We start from the raw sequence: 24,708 nt of genomic DNA, 5'->3' as shown, positions 1-24,708 counted from the left end.
ACAGGTATGTGTGATGCCCTTCCAATATTAAATCTGTTGTTATTCTCCTCCAGCAGTGTGTCTTCCCGCATGTTGTTGAAGAGAATGTGTTTTGTCGGTGACTATACTGCAACACGAGCCCAGTAAATAAGATCTACCTGCACATGGTTCTCTGCGAATCTACACCTGCCCTCATAGTACCTAGGTGATATTTGCTGTTTTTTGGCAAGTGTCCTGTGGTTAACACCATCGACAACTCGCAGAGTTTGAACTGCCACATCTAGCTGTAGTTGTTCTCATAAGGCCGCCGCGTTGGTAAAAAGATTATTTCTGCAGCTTCTCGTATCTGTTGATCAACTTTGGCTGTGGTCTTCCTCGGTGGTCATTCTCTCTGTTTGTAGTTCAGGTTTCCACTTCATACCCAACGCGTCAGCCATAATGAAACTGTTGTCTCTGATGTTCCTAGGGTATTGCCAAGCCATAATGAAACTGTTGTCTTTGATATTTCTAGGGTATTGGCAATCTTCCTTACAGCCTTTCCATTTTCTCGCTTGCCAGCAGTTCGATCTAGAAGGACGAGAGTATCTTCATGCCGGTTCATAATTTTCATTTCTGCTCTGTGCTAGGTTTGTGATAAATATTGGCAACGTCCTAAAACTGTAATACAAACAGCTTCAAACGATCATTAACCATAAAAGAATTCCCATCAAAGAGACGGCAACGTAGTGGCTTCCCTGTTATCCCGGCTTCCCCTTGGAGCACCCTGTGGCACTACGGGCTGGTAACACACAGGTTGGGTAACATCTGGGGTGAATTGACCTGGGCGACGGAGAGAGAGAGAGAGAGAGAGAGAGACTGTCAATAGGAGTGGCTAAATGACAGCAGTGGGGTTAAGGCAGATAACCACTATACTGTAGGTTTAAGATGTAAGGAGAGTAGATTCTGCGACCTTATTCCCTGAGCCACGTGGTAGGGGGTAGACGAACTGGCTGTTTAGAGGAGGAGGGGGAGAGTAAGAGAGGTAAGGGGTTCGAGGGACGGAGTGGGGGGAGGGAAAGATGGGAGTGAGTTTTCAGCAACGGAAGTTGGCAGAAAGGGAAAAGAGGATTTTGATTTATGAAGGCAGTAGCAGCCAGTATCTACATCTTCATATGATTTATTAATTTTACAAAAAGAAGATGCTAGTATACAGTTTATGGAAACAATCTGACTTTTGTATCAAATAAATCATTGATGAAGAGTGTGCTCTACTATCTGGCAAGGCAAGAACAGGAGCGATTTGAAGGTGTGTGAGCACCAGCTAGATCAGTCTATGATACGGAAATCTCTTTATATCATTTGGTTATCACTGCAGTTGAAGTTTATCTATCAATGAAATGAGCTATGACAATAATGAAAATCACTCGTAAGTATGGTTACTTTTGTTAGTCTTCTAAAATATGATTCGTAGCTATGTGTCAGTTTAAAACAGTGATTGGCAACCCATTTATTCATTCATCCTCCTAGACACAACAGATGTGTGAATACCTCACGGACTGCAGGCGTACCAACTGCCTGACCCAAGCCACACTCTTATACCGTACCAGGTTCATATGTTGCCAATAGTACATTCAGTGCCTTCATTTCTCTTGAAGACCACAGATTTAATCTTCCCTACATTCACATTTAGATTCCGTTTCATACACACTCTCCAGCTCATTCACCAAGCCTTGCAGTTCCCCAAAGGCTTCACTTAATACAGTGTCATCTGCAAACAACAGTACATGAAGTTTCCAAACACTGCCATCTCTCGATAAGGTTGCTTGTACCTCTTTTATAACCCCATCCATATACAGACTGAACAACCTTGGGGACATGACACATCACTTTTTTCAATCCAACATTCAAGTAGAAAATTTAACTCAGTTCACTATCCACACTTCTTAATCCTCTCGTACATACTTTTCATGGCATTCAACAACATGCCATTAAATCCTTGTATTCTTAACACTTTCCACGTTCCTTGTCTATCCACCCTGTTATATGCTTTCTGCAAATCCATGAAGACCACATACAACTTCTTTCCCTTATCAAGAAACTTCTTTACTAAAGACCTAAGAATATTTATCTAATCCACACAACCTCTTTCTTTCCTAAAACCTCCCTGTTCTTCTCCAACTAATTCCCGTTATTTCCCTAACTCTATTAATAAGTACCCTGTCATATACTTTTCCTATTACACTAAGAAGACAAATGCTTCAGTGATTACCACACACATCTTTTTCCCTCTATCCTTTGTACAGGGGAATAATTATACCTGACTTCCAATCCTCCGGGACTCTACCTTCTTCCCAGGCCAATCTGCATATCTTCCAAATCCATTTTACTACTCTCTCTCTCCCATGCTTCTGCATTTCACCACACACTCCATCAATTCCTGGGGGGTTCCCCATTTTGACTTCTTCATTCCATGCACTACTTCTCTCATACTAATTTTTTCCTCACTTCTCACCTCACTCCTCTTACCCATTCCCCAGCCACTTATACTCGCATTACTTTCATTCTTTATGTTCAACAATTCCCTAGAGTGATCTCCCTATTTGCTTACTTTTTCTCCCTTCTCCACTAGTAATCTACCATTTTTATCTTTCACTTCCCAACTTATTTTTATCACCCTGTCCTACTCTCTTTTCCTCTTTCCAGATTTTTTTTTTTTTACATTCCTTCCACTTCACACTCAAATTCCTTCCAAATTCCTCATTCACTTTCTTCTTACTCACTCTTACTAATCTTTTCACCTCTCTTTTCCTCTCTACATATAAAAACCAACAACTTACATATTATAATAAAACAGTTAAGAAGACTAATGAGTTCAGGAAACCTTTGCTTATGGATTTAACTAATTTGAAAAATGCCTTCGACTTATTAAAAAGCAGAACCGGTATGGAGTGCAATTCCTAGAAAAGGTGTAGATGAGATCTACCGTAGAATGTTGGAAGGCAAATACACAGGGCCGGTCCTTCCTAAATGCTCACTACGCTCAGTGCGTAGGGCCTCCAATCTCTGGTGGGGTCTCCCGTCCTCAGGATGTGTATTAAAAAAATGAATAAATAATTAAAAATAAAAATAAAATTACGTCAAGAATGGTGCTTGTATTGATTATTTGGTTCCACGTGCATGAACGCTGTATAAACAATATTAACTGAATGATTGCTGGCAAAAATTATGTTAATCTTTTAGGGTAACAAAAAATAGTGGTAATTAGAAATTTGTTTAGTGGGATTTAACAATAAATTCTGATGGCAATACTGAGTGCTGCACTGTAGGAGATCAGCCGAGTTGCTGATAGTGTTGCCACACGTACGATAATTATTGTATGTTTACAATTATATTGCCTCTGGAATGATGTACGATACCATTTTCTATTATCGTACGATTTGTACGATAATTTTGGGTTGAAAGCTAGCATGGCAGTATATTTTTTGGCCACACATTCTAATGCTGAATGTGAAAGAGTGTTCAGCAAAGTTAATCTTCTCAAAACCAGGCTAAGATACAGGGCAAAAACCAAAATTGTAAATGGAGTTCTTCTTTCATCAGAATGCCTAAAAAGTTCATGAGGGTCATGTGTCAAATTTTCTCACTCTAAAGATAAGCTAGCGCGCATAGCTAATCATGCACAGTTGTTCCACAGTTTGATAGATGAGGATCTTAAAGGCTGATGGAATGGTGATCACTGCAAATACTTTTTTTTTTTTAATGGTCTTGCCGAGTTATTATCTGCAAGAGTAAGAGCATTTCCATGAATTATCTACTTAAATTCTATGGACTGCATTCTGCTGCTATACAGCTACCCCATTTCATCGAGTCTGGCACCATCAGTGATGTCCTCAACACCTATAGCATTGATAAAGCACCTCAGCACTGGATGCACCTTTTTGTATTGCCTTTATATAGGTTCTAATGATAATATAACAGAGGCTCACCTGGTACAGAGGATTTACATCAACAGTACAGGCGTTGAGGACATCACTGATGGTGCCAGACTCGGTGAAAATGAGAATAGTTACCGGACGGCCACAGATTATGTTGAGTGACGGTGTGATAACTTGGATTACTTACACTGCATGTCTTGGTGTGATCACAGTATTTGGTCTCCTTACCTCATTTCACTTAAACTTATGCCTGGCTATGGTTTCTAAGAAAGATGGAAGTGTCAGTGGTGGTGTCAAGCATAAACACCAGTCTATTCCATTGAAGTCAAGCCTCCTGGATCTTGGTTAATTGGTCCGCCATACTACCGCAAAAATTAAACCCTCCTATAACCAGATACAGTGGCTGCCAAATACCGTAGGAACGCTCCTGACCAGATAAAGCAAACGGAGTATAGGAAGATTGATTTTCTAGTGTGGCAAAGAGGCTATTTCTTTTCCTTGTAATATATATATTTTTTGTAATAAAAGACTGATTATATTATTTTAATAGTATTATTAATATGAGATTTTCATGGTATGCCTAATTTTGATACAAAATAAAAAGGGATAAAAATACACATGGGTATAGCCTACGTCAGTACCTTACAAAATTACGGTTTTGATAAAGATAATTTTAATGGTTAAGATTTCAGTAAATACACCAAGGTATCGGCGACTTTTTAAAATACATAAGATTATTAAACACTATAAAAAACGAATTTAATAGTTTACGATAATTCCAGCGGAAAAACGATAATTTTGAAGAGCCGGTACGATAAGTCCCATTTAAAAGTGTGGCAACAATCAACAACATGACATCGAGGCGTAAACATCTCTCAGATTCACAAGAACGAACAAAGAATTGGCTACAAGAGGAAACTCATGCTAACAGTAAAGGTTAGTAATTGAGTTAATGTTGCCACTCATCATGCGATTAAAGTTACTGTTTTTAGAATATCGTAAGTGGCTAAACTGACCAAACTTTATTAACGTTCCTGACAGATGTTTTAGTGGCACCGCCCAGGAATCGGCGATGGGGTGCTCTCAAAGCTAGTATTCTGGTAGATGGATCCACGATTTGGATAAACACATTCCCCGCGCTGTTTAAAAACCATATTTTTCCTTTTTAAATATCTACACTGTTGTGTGAAACTGAATCATAGTTATGTCATATACTGTGTTATAAATAATACAAATAGAACACGTATATATAACTTAACGTGAATTGTTTATATTTATCTTAAACGGAAATTAAAATACCACTGATGGCATGTGATGGCAACCCGCTCTTTCAGTGGTCCTAAATTATTTAATTTCTGCTACATTTAATGCAAGTTTTGGTAAATAGTTTGTTCAGACTAAACTACGCCCAGTAGGTATCTTGACTCATTCAGTCTTTATGTGGGCAAAAATTTAATGTTAAGTAAATACTGAGACTCAGTATTTTGCTAACTCCCTTCACGCATGCCGACCACAAGATATGACCATTTATGTTTTTATATATCTGAGTAATAATTGTTTGTAAATTATAGTTTCGCACAAGGTATCACTATTATATTTTTATTCAGAGAATAAAAGATTATGCAGTGCAAGTTTTTTTTTTTTTTTTTTTTTTTTTTTTTTTTTGCTCAGAATAGGGGTATAACTTGAGGGGTGAATATACAGGGTAGGGGAAGAAATGTAAATAAAGAGTGGGGGGAGGGGCTAAAAAAAAAAGAATCCAGCGTAAGGCCTCAGAAAGGTAGGACCGGCACTGCCAGGGAGGTATGGAAAGATCGATGCTACGAATCACTTTAAGAGATAGGAAAGAATCAATTTGGATAAGGAGCCGAATGGGAGTAGAAGACGTGATAAATCAAAAAAAATAAAATAAATGACAGTGGGTGAGCCAGAGCTGTTGACCACATGACTACAGATGAAACGGAAAGCAACAGGCCAAGAGCAAGACCAAGTACTAGGTAGTGTGATGAATGAAAAAGAAAATACATCGTGAGATGCGGGGCTGTGGAAAAAAAAAAAAAAAAAAAAAGAGAGAAAACGATGAAAACAGATGATTCTCTTGAGATCTTATGGTTCTGGAATGGAAAGAAATAGCATGACTGGGAAAAGTAAAAATGTTTGGGAGAGCCCTTTGTCCTGCATCTTGCTCTGAAATGCTACTGGCTGATGATGATGTGATGATGATGATATACACCCACACAGGTTGATTTAGTCAGCCAGTTTCTTGATTCTGTCTAGAAGCTTCATCAAACCCTGAAAAGGTGTTATGCTATCCTTTCTATGATAATCAAGAGATACTAAACATAGTTTCATTACTTTGCATATCGTTTCTAAGCTGTGCAGATTTCTAAAAGAAGTTTTGCCAAACTGCTGAGTTTGAATCATGCTTCCTTTGCTTCATCGCACTCTCTGAAAACTGTCATGCTGCCGATAGACTGTTATATCTAAAACAGGAGGGACTTCTCACACTGGAAGGGCAAGTTCCCTTACTGCTTGGCGCTTTGCATCTCTCTCATTTCTACTCCCCTTACAACCCAGCACGTCACAACTCAGACCGTGCCGTGCGGGGTGCCTGAATATTGCTAGACTGAGGGGCTCTGTGGCCAGTAACTACTGTTGATATTACCCATACCAGCTGATGTAACACTTGCATTTAACCTCCCTACCATGATGACGCCTATGTTATTTTACTCCTACTACCACCACACGTTTCTCTTGGGCATCAACAACCCTCGTCACTTACAGTTGTAAGAACAAGGGTTAGGAGAATGATGGTGATGATGATCATGGTAATGAAAAAGGGCTCAGAGTACAGTATATGATACTGTAAAATTAATTAACTTGTGTGTCTTCATGGCTTCGTTGTCTGGGATCCCGCACAGGCTGAGTAAAATTGCCTTTCAATTGCGTGAGTTGAAGATATCTATTGCCGAAAGGGACAAAGCAGCAAGAGTGTCTAATTATTACTTGGAACTGAGCGCTATTTTTAGTAATTTTGTTATATGGAGGAGGCAGTGGCAGAGCCTGCAGTCCTATTGGGCCCAGGTTCGAATCCTCGGCTGGGGCAGGGAAGAGTTTAAGGATTAGAATTTCATAAAAGCAAACTTTTCTGACCTACCAGATGACCCGCCGACATGTCATAAAAGTAACCCCGCTAATACCATTACACGAGTCCTGTATGAGACAACCCTAGCATGTATTCAATATGAATGGTGGGTGTTAGCGCTGAAGTGGTGACATGTGGAGATGTAGGAGGACTACTGGGCCCCAGAGAGAACTACTGAGACTTGGGAATAGGTCATGAAGCCTTTGTCCAGAGTCGGACAGGTAAAGAAAAAAAAAAAAATCTTTCTTGGTTTTGAATGCTGATTGACCCCATCCTTCAAGTGGAAATTAACATTATTTAAGATGTATTTACATTGAAACAGCGGTGGACAGTGTTATGTATCAAAGTGTTTATCATGATGGCAAATAAAATTCCTCCTCAAACATATTACTCGTGTTTATTTCTGAACCTTTCGTGTTAACTGTAGCCACTATATATTTAGCTAAACATATATTAAGCACAGAAAGTGAGGTGTGGAGTGTTGGTGTGAAGGCAGTGTGGCTTGAGTTAAGGCTTAGCGTGGGACTCCATCAGACAACTCATTCTATCTGTCTCATTCCTCTTAGTCACTCCCACCACCACCCTATCCCTCTCTGTGTGTGACCTGACTCGCAACATTATAATACTACCACTGCTACTATCATCACCATTGTTATTAACACCACTACTAAAACACTCTGAACACTTTTATTCCAAACTACTTTCAAATAAATCAAAGAAATACTCTTAACCAGCCTTTCTTTGAGTTATGATTTCTACCAGTACTGCTACTACTTCTTCAATTGTTGCTGTTAACACTACTGCTGCTTTTCATTCCATCATGGAGCGCTTAAACAGCCTCATCCCACTCACCCCTCCGCTCCCCGTCCACGAGTATGACCTTATTCATACCACTGCTACCAAGCTTATCATACTACTGCAAATACAACATTGCCACCACTACAGACACTATTTTATCATTACTGATACAATTAACGCAAGTACGGTGTCTATATTTCACATTATCGTGAACTGTTCGAATGAAAGAATTATATACACCCATCCTCCCACCCATCATCCGTTCCTGCATTGCCTCATCAGAAGTGTAAGAGCCCGGGGTTAGGGCGCTTCGGTGTTTAGTCCTGGCATTTAACGCGTGGGTAACCGATCACTCATCTCTTAACGGTGTTATGTCAGCAAATTGCAATATATTTCACCTATACTTTGCAACTGAACTATTAAGGACAACAAGTCGAGCCAAAACTGTTATACCCTGACAAATACACAATAACGTCCCTTCAACTACCACTATCTCTACTATTTCATTTCATCAAACAATTCTCATCCCTGGTAGCCATCCTTTCCCAGCTCTACGTGACCTAACTTATACCACTGCTCCCACATCGACTAATAGCAATTCTGCAGAAAGCAATACTACAACAACAACTACTACCTCTACTGTTGGTGCTGTTGCTGCCACTGCTACCTAGCTACAATTACTGCTGCTACTCAATCCATCCATCATCCAGTCCTATGTTGCCCCATGAGGAACGTAAAAGCCAGGGGATAGGCAAGTTGGTCCTTACATTTAAGATGAAAGTGACCAGAATGCTCATCCCTGAGTGGTATTACGTGACCAATAAACCCCAATCATCCCTTGGATATAAACCTGCACAGGCTCAATCCGATTGGAGTGCTGTAATTACCCACTAGATCACCAGCTGCCAAAATTTGGTTATATGGTTACCACCCAGCATAGTAAATGGTTTCCTGGTGTACAGGAAACCATTTGGCTTGTCACTCAGTGTATAGTCACCCATTGGCAGAAGGAAGAGGAAAGAATGAAGGTAAGAAAGACGGAAGAGGGAGTGTAAAGTCACCCATAGGGAGAAGGAAGAGGAAAGAATGAAGGAAAGAAAGAAGAGGAAGGAAAGAAGAGAGGAAGGGGCAGACACCCAAAGAGAAGATATATCGAGTGAGTGGATGGCGAGTGCCCCCACCTACCACAAACTACTACTACGACTACTACTGCTACTATGACTACTTTTGCTACAACTATCACTGCGACTACCACTACAAGTACGACTACTGCTCATTTTCAACATATGTATTTTCGTGGATTTTAAGCATGTGAATTTTAAAAGGATTTTTATGTTTAACGATCGTTAACGATGTCACAGGAGCTCCGTATTATGTAGGTCCTCTTTAACTAATTATCGTCATTTTCCATCCAGCAGTATTTTTTTTTTAAATACATTATTTTAATACCCTTTTCCTGCATGGGTTATTTACGTTTTTTTTTTTTTTTTTTTAATAACAAAAGCGATGATATCTTGGGCTGGTGCCAGTACTGTCAAAGCAGAGGGAGAGTCGCCGTGTGCTGTTTGTCACAAGGGTGTGGGAAGTAACTCCACCTAGTGATAAGTGGGTGCATAAGAGATATAGTGGTATTAGACTGCGAGATTTTTTTTTTTTTTTTTGCAAGGAAGATAGAACCAAATGCCAGAAGCCCACAAACAGTTCGCTCCAAGAAAAAAAAAAAAAAAAAAGAGAGAGACAAATTCAAGATCCGATCATTTCGAGATTCCTGGACACACTACATTTTAAAGACTGGAGATCATAGGAAGTAGGAAATACAGACAGAGGGAGACAGTTCCAGAGTTGGCCTGTTGCATAAATGAAGGACTGGGAGTAATGGTCAACTCTTGCATTAGAGAGCTGGACAGAAAAGGGATGAGAGTTTGTTGCTAGACGGGTGCTACGTACCAGTCGTAGAGGTGGAGGGATGCAAGCAGACAGTTCAGAGGAGCAGTGACCATTGAAGTAGCGACAGAAAAGAGATAAAGATGCACTAGTGCGGCAAATGGACAGAAGTTGAGGGGAGCCATTAAGAGGAGGAGAATTAATGAGACGAAAAGCCTTTGACTCCTCCCTATTGAAAAGAGCTGTACGTGGGGAGCCTCCCCACACATGAAAGTTGTACTCGACGCAGGGGCGAATAAATCCCATGTATAAAGTCAACAACTGTGCAGGGGTAAAGAAGCCACGAAATCGGCTTAGCACACCAAATCTCTTGGAGGCAAAGCATTCCACTCGTTCTGCATGGCCTGCCCAGTCGTTACTATGCTCGAAACTAACGAGACCTCCAGCTCATCTGCTCACGCCTTGACCCGTTGAGGGGGACACCCAGCAGCAGATCAGAGCCGCTAGAGCCACTTCCGTCCAGGGAACCGTGAATTGGTTCAACGTGAGAGCGTGTTACGGTTTCATCAAGCGCCGGGATACTGGCGCTTTTGTTTTCGTACACATTTCTGTGATCGCAGTACCAAATCCACGGCATTTCCAGCGCTCACTTGGCGATGGGGAGACGGTGGAGGTCCGTGTTGTTCAGGCTGCCAAGGGTCCCGAAGCTAAGGATGTCTCTGGGCCGGGTGGTGTTGCTTTGAAGGGCTCTGCCCATGCACGGTGGCACCCCCTGTCCCAGAGATGCCGGCCAAGGGGTCCTGGGAGTTCTGCTAACACTAACACACTCATTGCGATGTGTATCGCGATGGCCGAAGCTTTTAGTGGGGGTGACAAGGCAGTTCTGGCTGTTCTCCTCCCTCAAATCTTTGAGAAGAACGGCCTTCCACGCCTTGCCATTCCTCGAAGCTTCACCCGTGATACACGTCTCCCCCCTCATCAGGAGCATCAGGCCCGGGCAGCAGCCATCACCATCCCGCACGACACCGCGGAAACGGCTGCGTCTGGATGCCCCTCTCAACGGGGTGACTGGCATCACTATAACTGACCCCCTGATCACCGACCCAGAACCGTCTCAGGCCATGGAACTCGATCTCAACCCTGGGAAGACTGTAGTGGAGGTTCACCTCCCTTCTACAGGAGCTGAGGAGGAGCAGCTATCCTCTCCCATCGCTCCCGTACATCTAGACGAGGAGGAGCCTTCCCTCTCGCCCTCTCCATCTGCTCCTGAACTTGGGGAGGCACCTCGTCCACCTTCACCACCGCCTGCTGCCGTTGCTCGCCCCTCTTCTCCCCCTCCACCTAAGAAGAAGAAGAAGAAGAGCAAGGCTCAACCCGACCTTTCCTATTATACGCGTCACCAGGCGCATTGAGGCTCTTCTTCCACCCTTTGACAGTGCTAACCTCGATACCTGCATGGATACTTACCTCCAGGAGCTCTTGTCTGACCTCACGACGCCCATTAACGAGCTAGATGCACTGCCTTCCATCTATCAGCAGTTGTATGACGGTTTCTGTGAGGCGTACATCTCTAACTCTCTCCTTCCATCTCAAGAGAAAAGTCTTCATGCAGCCGTCGCCTGTGATCCACCTCGTGCCGCCATGGTGCATTACATCACCACCAGGCTCCTCTCTTAACTTTGCTCCATCCAGTGCCATCTGCTGCTGTAGCCCTTGACTCATCTGCTGCCTTTTGTGGGACCTTGTTTGGCTGTTCTCCCTGCTTTTTTTTTTTTTTTTTTCCCGGCTTGTCTCTTTTTATTCATGCTACTGTCTGATGGGCTTTCTGTTTGCCCGTGTCCCTACCATTGTTGTGGGGCGAATCATACAGCAACAACATTGGAGGCAGATTTTACAAGATATGTAATATGATCTTTTCAAGATAAGTCCCAAGAGAATGAAACCCCAAGTATGTTTAACGATGATGCAGAATTGAGCTGGATATTATTAAACATTAGTGGGTACTCCTGTGGAAGATTTTGTCGGGTTGATAGGTGTAAGAACTGAGTCTCTGATGGATTAAAAACAACAAGATTGTTTTTACCTTAGTCAGAGATAAGAGCGAAGTCAGACATTAGGTGTGTCATAGCCTCATCCCTTGTTTGTTGAAGTAACTGCTAAGATGGACGTGTCAGGAACCGAATGGAAAGGTGAAGGGTGGAATCATCAGCATATGAGCGGATATAGTTAGATGTACAGCTTAGTAGGTCATTGATGAATAAAAGAAAGAGAGTTGGCGATAGGACTGAGCCCTAAGGAACACTACTGTTGACAGATCAAGGAGAAGAATGGTGACCGTCTACAACAGCAGCTATTGAACGACCAGATATAGCTGAAGGCACAGGTGTGTGTCGGCAAGAGCATGTAGAGACTGTCAGAGATGAAAGGATTGATCTTCCTCATGAGTCAATTGAGTGTATGGAAAAGTTTTATTATCTGGGGGACATATATGCTGGATATGGGGCTGGGGCTAGCTTTGGGGCTTGGGTAAGGAGTAGCTGAAGGAAGTGTAGGGGGTTGTTGTCTCTCCTGACACCGAGAGGGCTCTTCGTCTGTGCTAAGTCATCATTGTATGCAGCATATGTTAGGAGTGTAATGCTGTATCCCAGTGAGATATGGGCAGTAAAAGAAGAGGATACACGTAGGTTCAAGCGTACAGAAATGACAGTGATTAGATGGATGTGTAGTGCGTCCTTGAACGGAAAGCTTGCTGGAGGGGGACTGGGTTTACGAATGAAGAGTTGGGAGGAAGGATGGGATTGGAGTGTATTGGTATTGTCATGAGGAGGGGAAGATTGAGATGGCTTGGCCACGTGGAGAGGAAGGAGGATTACACTGGGAGCGGAAAGTGAGAGAACTGTGAGCGTCGGAGGTAGGTCTGTGAAAAGCAGATCAAATAAGACCTGGAATGAGGCCATAGAGTTTGACCTCAGGGACAAGGGACTGAATAGGAAGGCTGCCAGAAATGCAGCAGAGCGGAGAGCACGTTGGGGTCTTTATGCACGATACGGTAAGTCATTTAATGAATACTTTATAATTAGATTATTATGTTGTATATTCAGTGTTTTACTTAAACAACATGCATTATGCATCGAACTTCTGTACTTTTTTTTTTTTTTTTTTTTTTTGCTTATATGCATTTATTTTTATAAACGTTCGTATTTTTAGTTAGTCATTTTCCGGGGAGAAGCACTAACACTTCCCCAACCCACTTATTGCCACATAGGAAACACGTGTTAGTTGCTAAGGTTGCCACCCAGCGTTGTAAATGCTTTACTGGTTTACAGGAAATCATTTGGCTTGTCACTCAGTGAAGAGCTACCACAAAAAGAAAGAAAGAAAAAAAAGAGCACGACTACACTAAGTGGGTGGATGATGGGCGCCCTTACCTATCACAAGCCTGGACCTTGCTGGAGGGACACAAGTCAAGAGTGAGAGCAATGGAAATGAATTATTTGAGAGGAGAAAGTACAGCCACATGGAGAGACGGACTGACAAATGAGGAAGTGAAAGAGCGTTGTGGTGTAGATGTGGATGTGATAGGAAGCGTTAGGAGATACTGAGATGGTTTGGCCATGTGGAGGGGATGGAGAGTGAGAGACTGACAAGGAGAGTGTATGTGAGTGAGGTGGAGACAGGGAGAGGGAGGGGGGAGGCCAAGGATAAGATGGATGGATGGAGTGGAGAGGTATACAGTATGAAAGAGGGGATCTGTGAGCTGGGAGCAGGGCAGTGAAATGGCGGGGGAAAGGGCGACATGGAGGCGTTTTGTTTGTGGCCACCCCTTACGGGATTAAGGCTTCTGGCAATAGATAGATGTTTATAAACGATAATGTTATAATTCTAATGTTAGACTAAAACTGCGAAAGTGTATATTTTTATTTATTACAGTATTTTTCTTTAATATTTTATTTCATACTTTATAATTCATTTTTATATTTTAATTTCATGTTTTTTTATTGTATATTCCGTTATCAGGACAAAATTATTTAGTAGTAGTGTGTTTATTACATTTTTAAATTGCAGTGTGATATCAGACGGGTACTCTAATCTTCTTTTCCGGTTTTTATACCCATTTGTCATTTTTTCTAATTCTTATTTCAAGATCATAATTTGAGTTAACGTTCATGGCGCAGCAGCTTTTAATCTTTGTAGATTTGTGCTTTATCATTCGAGGTTTTCTATTCTGATGACATTTTTGTTAGAGTTATTATCGCCCACCTTTACCAAGGCGGAGCGATAATGTTTTTGCCAGCGTCAGTGTGTGTGTGTGTGTGTGTGTGTGTGTGTGTGTGTGTGTGTGTGTGTGTGTGTGTGTGTGTGTGTGTGTGTGTGTGTGTGTTCCCATTATATCTCATGAACGGCTTCAGCTATCAGCATGAATCCTTCAGGGTATAAAGATATTGCAAAAATCTTGGACGAGTTCGAAAATGGGAACTCTGGTCAAGGTCAAGGTAACCTAAATGGCTGCCAAAGGTCAACTAGTTTTTATCGCCCGCCTTTAGCACCATTATATCTCATGAAGGGCTTTAGCTAATCAACATAAAAACCTTCAGGGTATCAAGATATGGCAGAAACCTTAAAAGAGTTCGAAAATGGGCACCCGGGGGCATGGTCAAGGTCATCAGAAATGACTGCCAAAGATCAACTAGTTTTAATATGAATTGGCATTTTGTGAAACGCGGTGACTGAATTCCGCAGATTTTTGCGAATTTTCTACACTTTTGGTTTGTAAGTAGCTTGTAACTTGGCCAACAACATATTCTGGCAAGCGATTAGCATTCGACTCCCGAATGCTTTTCTTTCATTTTTTAAGTAATTATATGCTGTACTCTGTTTTTGTATTTATGAATGTGAATTTGAATGTATATGTAATATCACTGTACTGTATATTGGGAAGTAAAAGTAGCTGAAACTGAAAATATTACTACTACTACTATAGAATTTGTATAACATTCACTACATATAGCACTCATGTCTACATATGTGTAGTGTGTGGGATTGGGTAACGCCTGACCCCGAGAAGCCGCTGATTGCGTGCTGGGGTGTTGATGATGGAAGAGCGACAGAGTTGCTGACTTACGCTGAGGTATGGGTTCAGTGCCATGACGCCACCTCTGTCTCACAGTCAGTCTTATGCACAGTATCCCAGCGAAAGGACTACACAGTCTCATCTTTCCAACCGTCAGATAATTATGGACGGAAACAGGACAGTGTTACTTTTAATAACACTGCAATAAATACATCCAGAAAAACTGATTCACTACCACTACTACTACTACTTCTACTACTGCTGCTGCTGCTGCTGCTGCTGCTGCTGCTGCTGCTGCTGCTACTACTACTACTTCTACTACTGCTGCTGCTGCTGCTGCTGCTGCTGCTGCTGCTACTACTACTACTACTACTACTACTACTACTACTACTACTACTACTACTACTACTGTTACTACTACTACTACTACTACTACTACTGTTACTACTACTACTACTACTACTACTACTGCTGTGATTACTACTACGACTACACTACTTTCAATTCGATCTTATTAAGCTGTTCACTACAGTGACGTCTTTTAAATGGTGTTCTTGTTATTACCAATGGATACTGGATAACAAAAGACGTTTCATAATGAATTACATGCAGCTTATTTTAACCCTATCAGTACAACCTAAGTTGCCTTAAATCGTCTGGAAGTAACAATGATAACATAAAAAAGACGTAAATTTACCCCCAAATTATGATACTGGCAGGTTGGGTAATATTTTCGCTTCATTATCCCGGAGCTCCTGCCGTGTAAAGGGCCTGTTAAACGCGACTGTCCACTGGACGTACCATATACCCGATAATTTCCCCTCAGAGAATGACCCCTGTACAAGCTAATATTCAGGCAACTGTGAATAATTTATGACGATATTGGGATGGTGGGTGGCAATGCAGACAGAATTATAGCAGCAAAGCAGAAACAGGGTGGGATTAATGGGTGTCAGAGCAGTAAAAAGACGACAGATAACAACAAACACAGGGCGTGAACACAGTAAGATAAATGCATAGCGGTAGCTCACCACGTATCCAAAATAAGAACTATAAAAAGAAATAATAAAGTTGATATCCATCTGCTACAAGAGAGTAATTATTAAGGCAACAAATTAATATTAGCTAAGCTCAGTCTTGCCCTGGAATATGACAGACAACCAATAGTTTTACACCCAGGTCCCTAATCGTACTGGTAGAGGGGACAAGGAAGAAACAAACTTCTTTCAAGAGTCTGACCGGTCCAAGAACGTAACTTTATGTCTCACGGCTGCGAGTACGAACTGATAAGCAAAAACGCACCTGTAGCAATCAGCAACAAAGTATAACAACTGACAAAGCAAAGTGGGTAGCAATTAGCAACACAAAAAACAGGCTGCTATTTTTTTGTGTCCGACTTTGGTCATAGACTTTGCTGCTCGTTTGCTGAGACCCGGCGGTACTACTACGTACCCCATACCTTCACATGTCACTACTTCGCCACCAATACCCGTCGTCCATACTGAATAATACTAGGACTGTGTCCTCCAGGATTGCTGCTATGATTTACCAGTAATATTTTATGAAAAATCGGTGGGTTTTGTGCAACACCGGTTAAGTCTGTACTCCGTATTCTGTATCTCTGTTACCTCATATTAGGTCCAGTGAATGTCAAGATCTTCTTCTCGGAATGAGAGTGATTGCCAGAAATAACAATCTTCCATAATGGCAAACTGAATGGAAAAGAAGTGTCTGTAGGAAGAGTGATGCACGTGAAAGCGGTATTTTTACTGGCTATGTTTTTGTGTTTCAGAGCCAGCATAGTGCTGGAGAGGAACGCCTTCATGTGGTGGCGCTGGACTCCTCTGGTGTTCGGTTATATAAACGTCCTTCATGTCCCTCCCTGTCTTCCAGAAAAAAGGTGGTGCGGTACAGTAGGAAGGCATGTTCAGCCTGCAGTCCACCGGGACGAGACTTACTTGGGCCTGCAGTTGCAACAACAACAACAACAACAACTACTACTACAACTACTACTACTACTACTACTAGTAGTAGTAGTAGTAGTAGTTGTAGTAGTAGTAGTAGTTGTAGTAGTAGTAGTAGTAATAGTAGTGGTAATATTACTGCTACTACTATTACTAGTGCTGGTAAAATCTGTGTATGCTATTGATGCAACTGACATGGTGCCAACATATGTAAGCATATTAACTTCAGACTCGAAGCAAACGCACCACGAGATGAATACGCCACCAACGAGCCTCAATCTCTATTACTTTCCTGTTCGAAACTCTGCACCTCAGTCATTTCAGATGCCTACTTTGATTATGTATTAGCCATGGCTGGGCTATTTACTATGCCATAAAATTTAGTGCGGCAATAAATATCACGCCGCGGGTTCAGTGCTGTATATATTTACCGCTTGCTGATTGTGTACTGGATTCCGGCAATCAAATGCAACAGAATGAGGTATTGGTGGCGAGGGAAAGAGATTATTGGTGACTGTGGATTCGTTTTGGCGCGGGCTTTCATTGACCTATTTTATAGTTTAACATGTACCGGCATATTTTATTCATGTCACCTCTTGTCTTTATATGGAGGTAATGAAATATCTCTTGTAGTACATGGCTTAAGGGCATTGGCGACGATTTATTGTGATTTCTGTAGGAATGTCTTCTGAAGTTAAATAGTGCCTCGATATTGACGGAGGTGCCATCGCCGAAAGAGAGGTGTTACCGCTGCTTGTATGTAATAGTATGTTTATCAGCATAAACAAACTATCCTTTACGGAGCACTGCAGCATGAAATGTATTAAAATTCGTTACGTATAGCTAACTCCGAAAGTCACAGTTGAATTCATTTGACAGCTAAGTTGCTACGGTGGATCAACTTATATTTACTGATGTTATCTCCACTGGGGAGAAGGATAAAGAATACTTTCCCAGTATCCCTGCTTGTCGTAAGAAGGGACTAAAAGAAGCCTTTTTGTCTCAAGTTTTTCTCTTCTAACTGTTTTTTTCTTCTCCTCTGTTCCATTTCTTTTCTAGATAGTTCCGTGTTTCTTCCGGCTTTTATTTTCCCTCAACCCCCTTAGTGCCATACACCCATATTATGGCTGGGTGCTAAAAAATAAAAGTGATTTTTTTCAGGAACTTCAGTGTTCCTATGTTAAAATAACTTTTTTCAGTGCGAAGACTGTAAGTGTTGTGAAGGTCATTTTAGACTTAACTACATTTTTTTTCTCAATTGCTTGAACCGCAGGGAAGGGGGATGAGTACATAAGGTATCCGAGTAATTCTCCCCGGCTCAGCTGTAGGAGGGGATTTATCCCTCATCCCGATCTACGCCTATGCTTAAGGGAGATTAAACCATTCAAGTACGGAATGCCTCTCTCAATATTAATTAAATTAACTATGGATAGCAATAATTAAAACAGTTAAGTTGTCCTAGTGGTAAAGCGATTACCTGTTTGATTACTAGACGATGACGTCGTTGTATTCTGTTCTTGCTGCAACTGGACTATACGCGTTTATTCAGCTTTGGATGGATCTCTGGGACTGAAGGTGTTAGCGAAGAAAGTGTTGCATATGTTTATCGTTAACTGCGGGAGGATGAGATTCTGCATCCAAGTGCATGTACAACAGAGTGAGTTATTGCAGGGAATTGTGTACCATTGTATGTGTTTTAGATTTTTTTTTTTTTAAGATGGTGTTTAATTTTCGTTTCAGTAAAAGAGGACTTTTCTGAGCTGTATACCACATCGGTAACGGGAAAAATGTTAAAATGTCGTCATTATAGTGGAGGAGTTAAGCCATTAAAAGAGATGACGTATTATCTGTTATAATGTTACTTTCTACAGGTGATTTCATTCAGCTTAGGAAGATTATATGGGACTGAAGATGTTAATTATGACAATGTTGCGCATATTTTCAGTTTGTTGGTGGAGGACGAAATATCTGCACTCATGTGCAAATGCAAGAGAGTATGGGATTGATTGGAGACTGTATGAATTGTTAAGCTTCTGTCTAGTTTTAGGAATATGTTCAGCATGATAACGCGTTATTTTCTTTCTTTTGAAAATTTTTCTAAACTCAAACTCTGATTAGATCTCTTGTGTCATATTGTTGACCATTCATACGATTCTGTTGTACCTTTTGGAAAACTCCTGTAGTAAGGAAGCTAATGAATACCCCCTCTTCCAGTAAAAAAAAAAAAAAAAAAAAAAAAAAAAAAACCTAAGCTGAATGATATCATCTGGCTATAACAAGACAGGAAAACAACTTATCGTAGTGAAGGAGTTATGCAGCCCTTTCAGTATGACGACCCTGCACTTCTCTTGGTTTATCTAGATGACTCGGTTCAGATTAGGAATTACCTTTATGACTAAAGGAGTTAATGAAGACAAAGCTGCTTACAGGGTGGCCCATATTTTGTAACGATCCTCTTCCACTCCACTGAGCAATATTATGTGTTGCGAGGATGGTTTAGTCAGCGTCATCAGTGTTTGCCTTGAATCATTTATTCATTTCGTACTTCTACTGCCACAACCACGTAGACGCCAGCGAACTTACCCGCTCCCACAACACATAAGATCCAAGAGAATTTCTATTGGACCACCATTAACGGACCAAAATATAGTTATCGTCTGTTTATAACTAACATGATTTTTGCATTAAGTCCAAATGCAACAGTGTGAAGCCCTTGTAAATAATGGTAGATTTGATTTCATTATGTGTAGCCTATTTTAGAAGCTGAACAAAATAACAGGATTAATATCAACACGCGTGTCTGCATGTAAGTAAAATAACTATTCTGATCTGATGTAGATCAGTCTTAGTGGATGAGCTGAGATTTTGAGAACAGTCACTCAAAGGTCAAGGTCACATGGCAGAGTCAACTTAAGCAGTTTAATTTGATGTAGACTAATTTTGTGGAATGATTCATGTTAAATTCATCATTATCATCATCCGGACCTCCTTTCCCACCCTAGAGCAAGGTGAGGAGTAGCAACGTCCAGACAGCCTAAGTTTGCCCAGATCAATTGGCCATGCTTCCATTCACTCATCATTCAAGCCCACGGAATCCTGGCTCCATCAAATAGCCCAGAAAAATTTCGCCAGTTCTGTAGCTTCATATATACCTGTCTGATAGTGTCAATCGGAACGCTGTCACGTTAAAAAGGTATGCCAAATCCCTGGTGAAGTGCTTCTGTGCACAAAATTCATCCAATTAGCTCGGTCACTTGTCAGTCCATTAGCCTCACCTACTTGCATACCTCTTTTCCTCACACACTTATCCACTATATTCCTCCACCTTCTCCTTGGCCTATCTCGCCTCCTCCCTCCTTCAGATTCGCTCAGATATACCTGTTTCACCACTCTCTTGTTACCCATTTTCTCCACATGACCAAACCATCTCAGCACACTCTCATCGATTCTTATGTCCACAGACTTCCTCACTCCGCATCTTTTAGGAATCATATTATTCCGTATCCTATCCACTCTCTGTATCCTTCATACCTTCCTGAACAGTCCCATCTCCACTGCTCTCACTCGACCTTTCATTTTCATGCCACACCATAGTCTCACACCCGTATGTTAAAGTTGGCACTAAGACTGCTTCATGTAAGCCTCGCTTAACTGCAACACTCAAGTCTCTGTCTCTTATCAAGGCCTTCATAGCACCAGCTACTTTCCTTCCTTGTGTTTCTCTACTTTCTACTTCTTTTGCACATTTTCTTCTCTTTTCTATCACTGTACCCAGGTATTTGAACTCTCTTACCAATTCCAGTCACTCCATTCACTGTCATATCACACTGGGAGTCACCTTCTCTCTCGATAACCATCACTTTGCTCTTTTCTACATTTACTCTCAATGCACGATGCTCACAGACATCTACAAAACTCTGCACTAGTCTACTAAGCTCTTGTCCGGTATTTGCAAGTAGCACTGCATCATCAGCATACAACAGATTTGAGATATTCCATCCATCATCATTCATTACCAAAGCCAGCCCTCTCTCCATTACTCGTGTTTTTACTTCTCTCATCACTCCGTCCATATATATATACAGTATATTGAACAACCATTGGGACATCACACAACCTTGTCGCATGCCCACATTGATCGCGAACCAATGACTTACATAATTTTATTCGGTTCTGAAAACAATCAGTCACGTCAAGGTCACGGGGAAAGGTCGAATGTCAAAAGTCAGCTCAGACAGTTTTGCTTTTTTGAAAGCAACGACGGTGGAAGGGGTAAAAGGTTCGGCAACAATGACGTAATTCGGTTTTGTGACAAATCTGCCAAGGGTAAAGTTCACAGATAAAAGTCAAATTTTCGAGTATCAGTATTCCTTCCTGTTTTTATTATATATTGTAGAGTGGACGTTGGATCATAAATGTGTATTATAGATATTTCTATCAAAATAACATTAAGGAGGATTTCATGTAGTATATGAAATGCACAAAGCCTTCAGAAGTTGCCTTACCAAAAAAAAAAAAAAAAAAAAAAAAAGATGAACAAAGCCCCCTATCTGCTTCTCTTCTGGTGACGACCAAGCGAGATATCTAGTACCACTGTCTTGACACACTTCTTCAATTCTGCAACTTTCGCGGGCGTTCCTCAAACTTTCCCTCTGTTGAGCACCACCTCTCCTCCTTTAAACCTCACCATCTCATCCTAACTGAGGCTCAGCTGTCTGAGGCGGCTGATAACAAACCCTTTTCTGTATCTTCCTACTTTGTCTACACTCATTTAAAAGCCAAAGGTGGCTGTTGTGTATATGTATGCAACAACGTATCTTGCTCTCGTGTGCTCAAATTCGAATCTTCTAAATTGTCAAGTCACTGGTATCTGCTTATATGTCATTCTCTGACGTAATATGTCTGTGCTGTTTTCTTATCCCCTAATTCTTCTGACTATGAAAAATTTTCCGACTATCTTACTTCTAAGATGGAACACATCATATCGATTTCTCCCTTCTCAGAAATCTCCATTCAAGATTTCAATGTTCACTACCACCTTCGTCTCTCTTCTCCTTTCACTGATCCACCTGTTGAACAAGCCTACATCTTTTTTAACTGTAATGACCTAGCAGCACCCTACTAGTGTCTCTCTACATAATATTCGAAGGAGTTCCAGCATACCTGACCTCTTCTTTACAACTAGTTCTTCTGCTTATGCTGTTAATCTTTCCTCTTCTCTGGGCTCCCCTGGTCACAACCTTGTCACTTTAACCTCTCCTATCGCTGTAGTAAGGCCTATGGACTCTCCCAAAAAGCGTCAGTTGTGGCACTTTGGAGCTTCTGATTGAGAGGTCCTCAGGCTGTAATTCTTTGATTTTTCTTGGAATGATTATTGCTTCCACAGCCGAGGGCCATCTGAGTGTGCCTTGCGCATTACGGAGGTTAATATCTTGGGCATGGAAGCATACATTCCTTTCTCATATCCTATGACTAATGCAAAAAAGCCTTGCATTAGTTGCACTTGTTCTAATGCTGTCCAAAACAAGAAGGCATACAACAGGTACCGGAGCCAACCCTCCCCTGAATCTCATCTCGTTTATGCTTCTGCCCAGAACTGTGCTAATTCCGTTTTTCTCTCTGCTGATAATAATTTCATTTGTACTAAATACTCTGAACTCTCTAACTCAAATACTTCCTGCATCTTCTGGCACCTTGCCTAAAACCTTTGATGAAGCAGAACTCATCTCTCAGACTTTCTTCTCCAGTTCCACCTTAGACGATTCCGGTGCTGTTCCTCCATCACTTACCCCCTCTGACATCTTCATGGCTGACATTAAAATTTCTTCAGTTGATGTATCTTCTGCCATCACTGGCCTCGTTATTAACAAGGCATATGGGCCTGATAGGGTCCCTCCTGTTGTCCTCAAGAACTGTGCTTCTGTGCTTACACCCTGCATAGGTGAACTCTTTTGCCTTCTTCTGTAAACTTGTACCATTCCTTCTTGCTGGATGTTTGCTTCTATTCAGCCTGTTCCAAAGAAGGGTGACCATTCCTAACCCTCTAACTATTGCCAAGTTGCTTTAACATCCTGTGTTTCAAAAGTTTTTGACTGTATTCGCTAAATAAAAAGAACACATCATTCCTATTTCAAGATTCTTTCTGATCGTCAGTATGGGTTCCATCTGAGATGCTTCACTGGCGATCATCTCACCTACCTTTCAGACTCATGGTCATATTCCCATCGGGACTTTGGCGAAAGCTTTGCCATTGCACTTGACATCTCAAAGGCTTTCCATCGGGTCTGGCATAAATCTTTAATCCCCAAACTGCTTGCTATGGCTTTCATCCTTCTATCTGTGCCTTCATGTCTAACTTCCTTTCTGGTATTTCTGTAGCTGCTGTTCTAGGTGGCCCCTTTTATTCTTCTAGAGTTGTCAACAGTGGTGTTCCTCAGGGCTCTGTCCTATCAACAACTCTTTTCCTCTTATTCACCAATGACCTTCTAAGCTGTACACATACGCTGATGACTCCAACCTCCACGTTTCCATTCGGTTCCTACAGAGTTCATTTCAGAAGTTACTTCAACAAACAAGGGATGAGGCTATGGCACACTTAATATCTGACTTTACTCATATCTCTGCTTGGGGTAAAGGTAATCTTGTTTTTAATGAATCAAAAACGCAGTTCTTACATCAACTGAACAAAATCGTCTGCAGGAGTACTCTCTGATTTTTAACAAAATGCAGCTCAATCCTGTATCATATTTAAAACTAGTTGAGGGTTGATTATCTCGGGATTTATCTTGGAACGATCATATTTCCTCTCTTTTAAAATCTGCTTCCAAGAGATTAAGTGTGCTAAGCCAACTCCATCCTTTCTTTACCATTGCATAGTTATCTACTTTATGTACGGGTTTTATTCACCTCTGTGTAGAATACGACTCTCATGTGTGGGGAGGTTCCCCATATACAACTTTTCTCAACAAGGTGGAGTCAAAAGCTCTTCGTCTCATTGATTTTCCTCCTCTTATTGGCTCCCTTCAACCGCTGTCTCTTCGCCAGAGTGTTATATTTTTATCTCTTCTATCGCTGATTCATAGGTCACTCCTTGTCTGAACTATCTGCTTGAATCCCTCCACCACAACGGTGGGTGTGTCACACCCGTCCAGCAAAGAAGTACGAGTATTATCCCTTTCCTGTCCAATACTCTAATGCAATAGATAACCGTTACTGTACTCTCAGTCCTTCTTGTATGCAACAGGTCAACTCTCGAACTGTTTCCCTCTGTCTCTAGTTCGTACTGCCTATAATCTTCAATCTTTAAAACGCTGTATGTCCAGGTATCTCGAAATAAACGGATCTTTAATTTGGTTCTCTGTTATATACATTTTTTTTTTTCCAGGAGGGAACAGTTTGCGGGCCTTTGGCTCCTCATTCCTTGAATTAAAAGAAAATAAAAGCAAGAATGGTAAGATCCATGTCATCGTCCAATAAAGAGGATCCCTACCACTTTCTATGCAGTTTAACTCTGCATATGAAATATTAATATTAGCTAGTACAGTACTGTATTTTGGATGTCAATTATTAATTGCTAAGAGAGTATAAAAAATCTGAAGATAGAGACACAATATATTGTCAGTATAAACAAACGGTTCATGTAAGCCTACGGCGAGAATACAACCCTACGTGTGAAACCATCGGTCACCTGAGTAAGGACATTTCCTGTATCAAGGTAACACATTCGCCTTTCTATGTGGCAGATGTTGCCAGGATTGGGGAAGGGGGATCCTGAACACCTTCAGTTTGGCGACGAGTTGTTTAGGTTGTTTTTGTTTCCTTTAAGCGATGTAATTCTATTTATAAGATATTTTCTAGTTACGTGGGTTATACTCGTATATAGTTCACACCCATGTCCTTTCCTATGAAATGGGTCCCTTAAGATAAATAAAATTGCCTAGAGATAGCAAAATG

Source organism: Coenobita brevimanus, chromosome 53, assembly GCF_032717465.1.
Source record: "Coenobita brevimanus isolate Jiangsu-jjx chromosome 53, ASM3271746v2, whole genome shotgun sequence".
Lineage (NCBI taxonomy): Eukaryota > Metazoa > Arthropoda > Malacostraca > Decapoda > Coenobitidae > Coenobita > Coenobita brevimanus.
The sequence above is the reverse complement of the archived record's forward strand: the minus strand, read 5'-3'. Positions refer to the sequence as shown.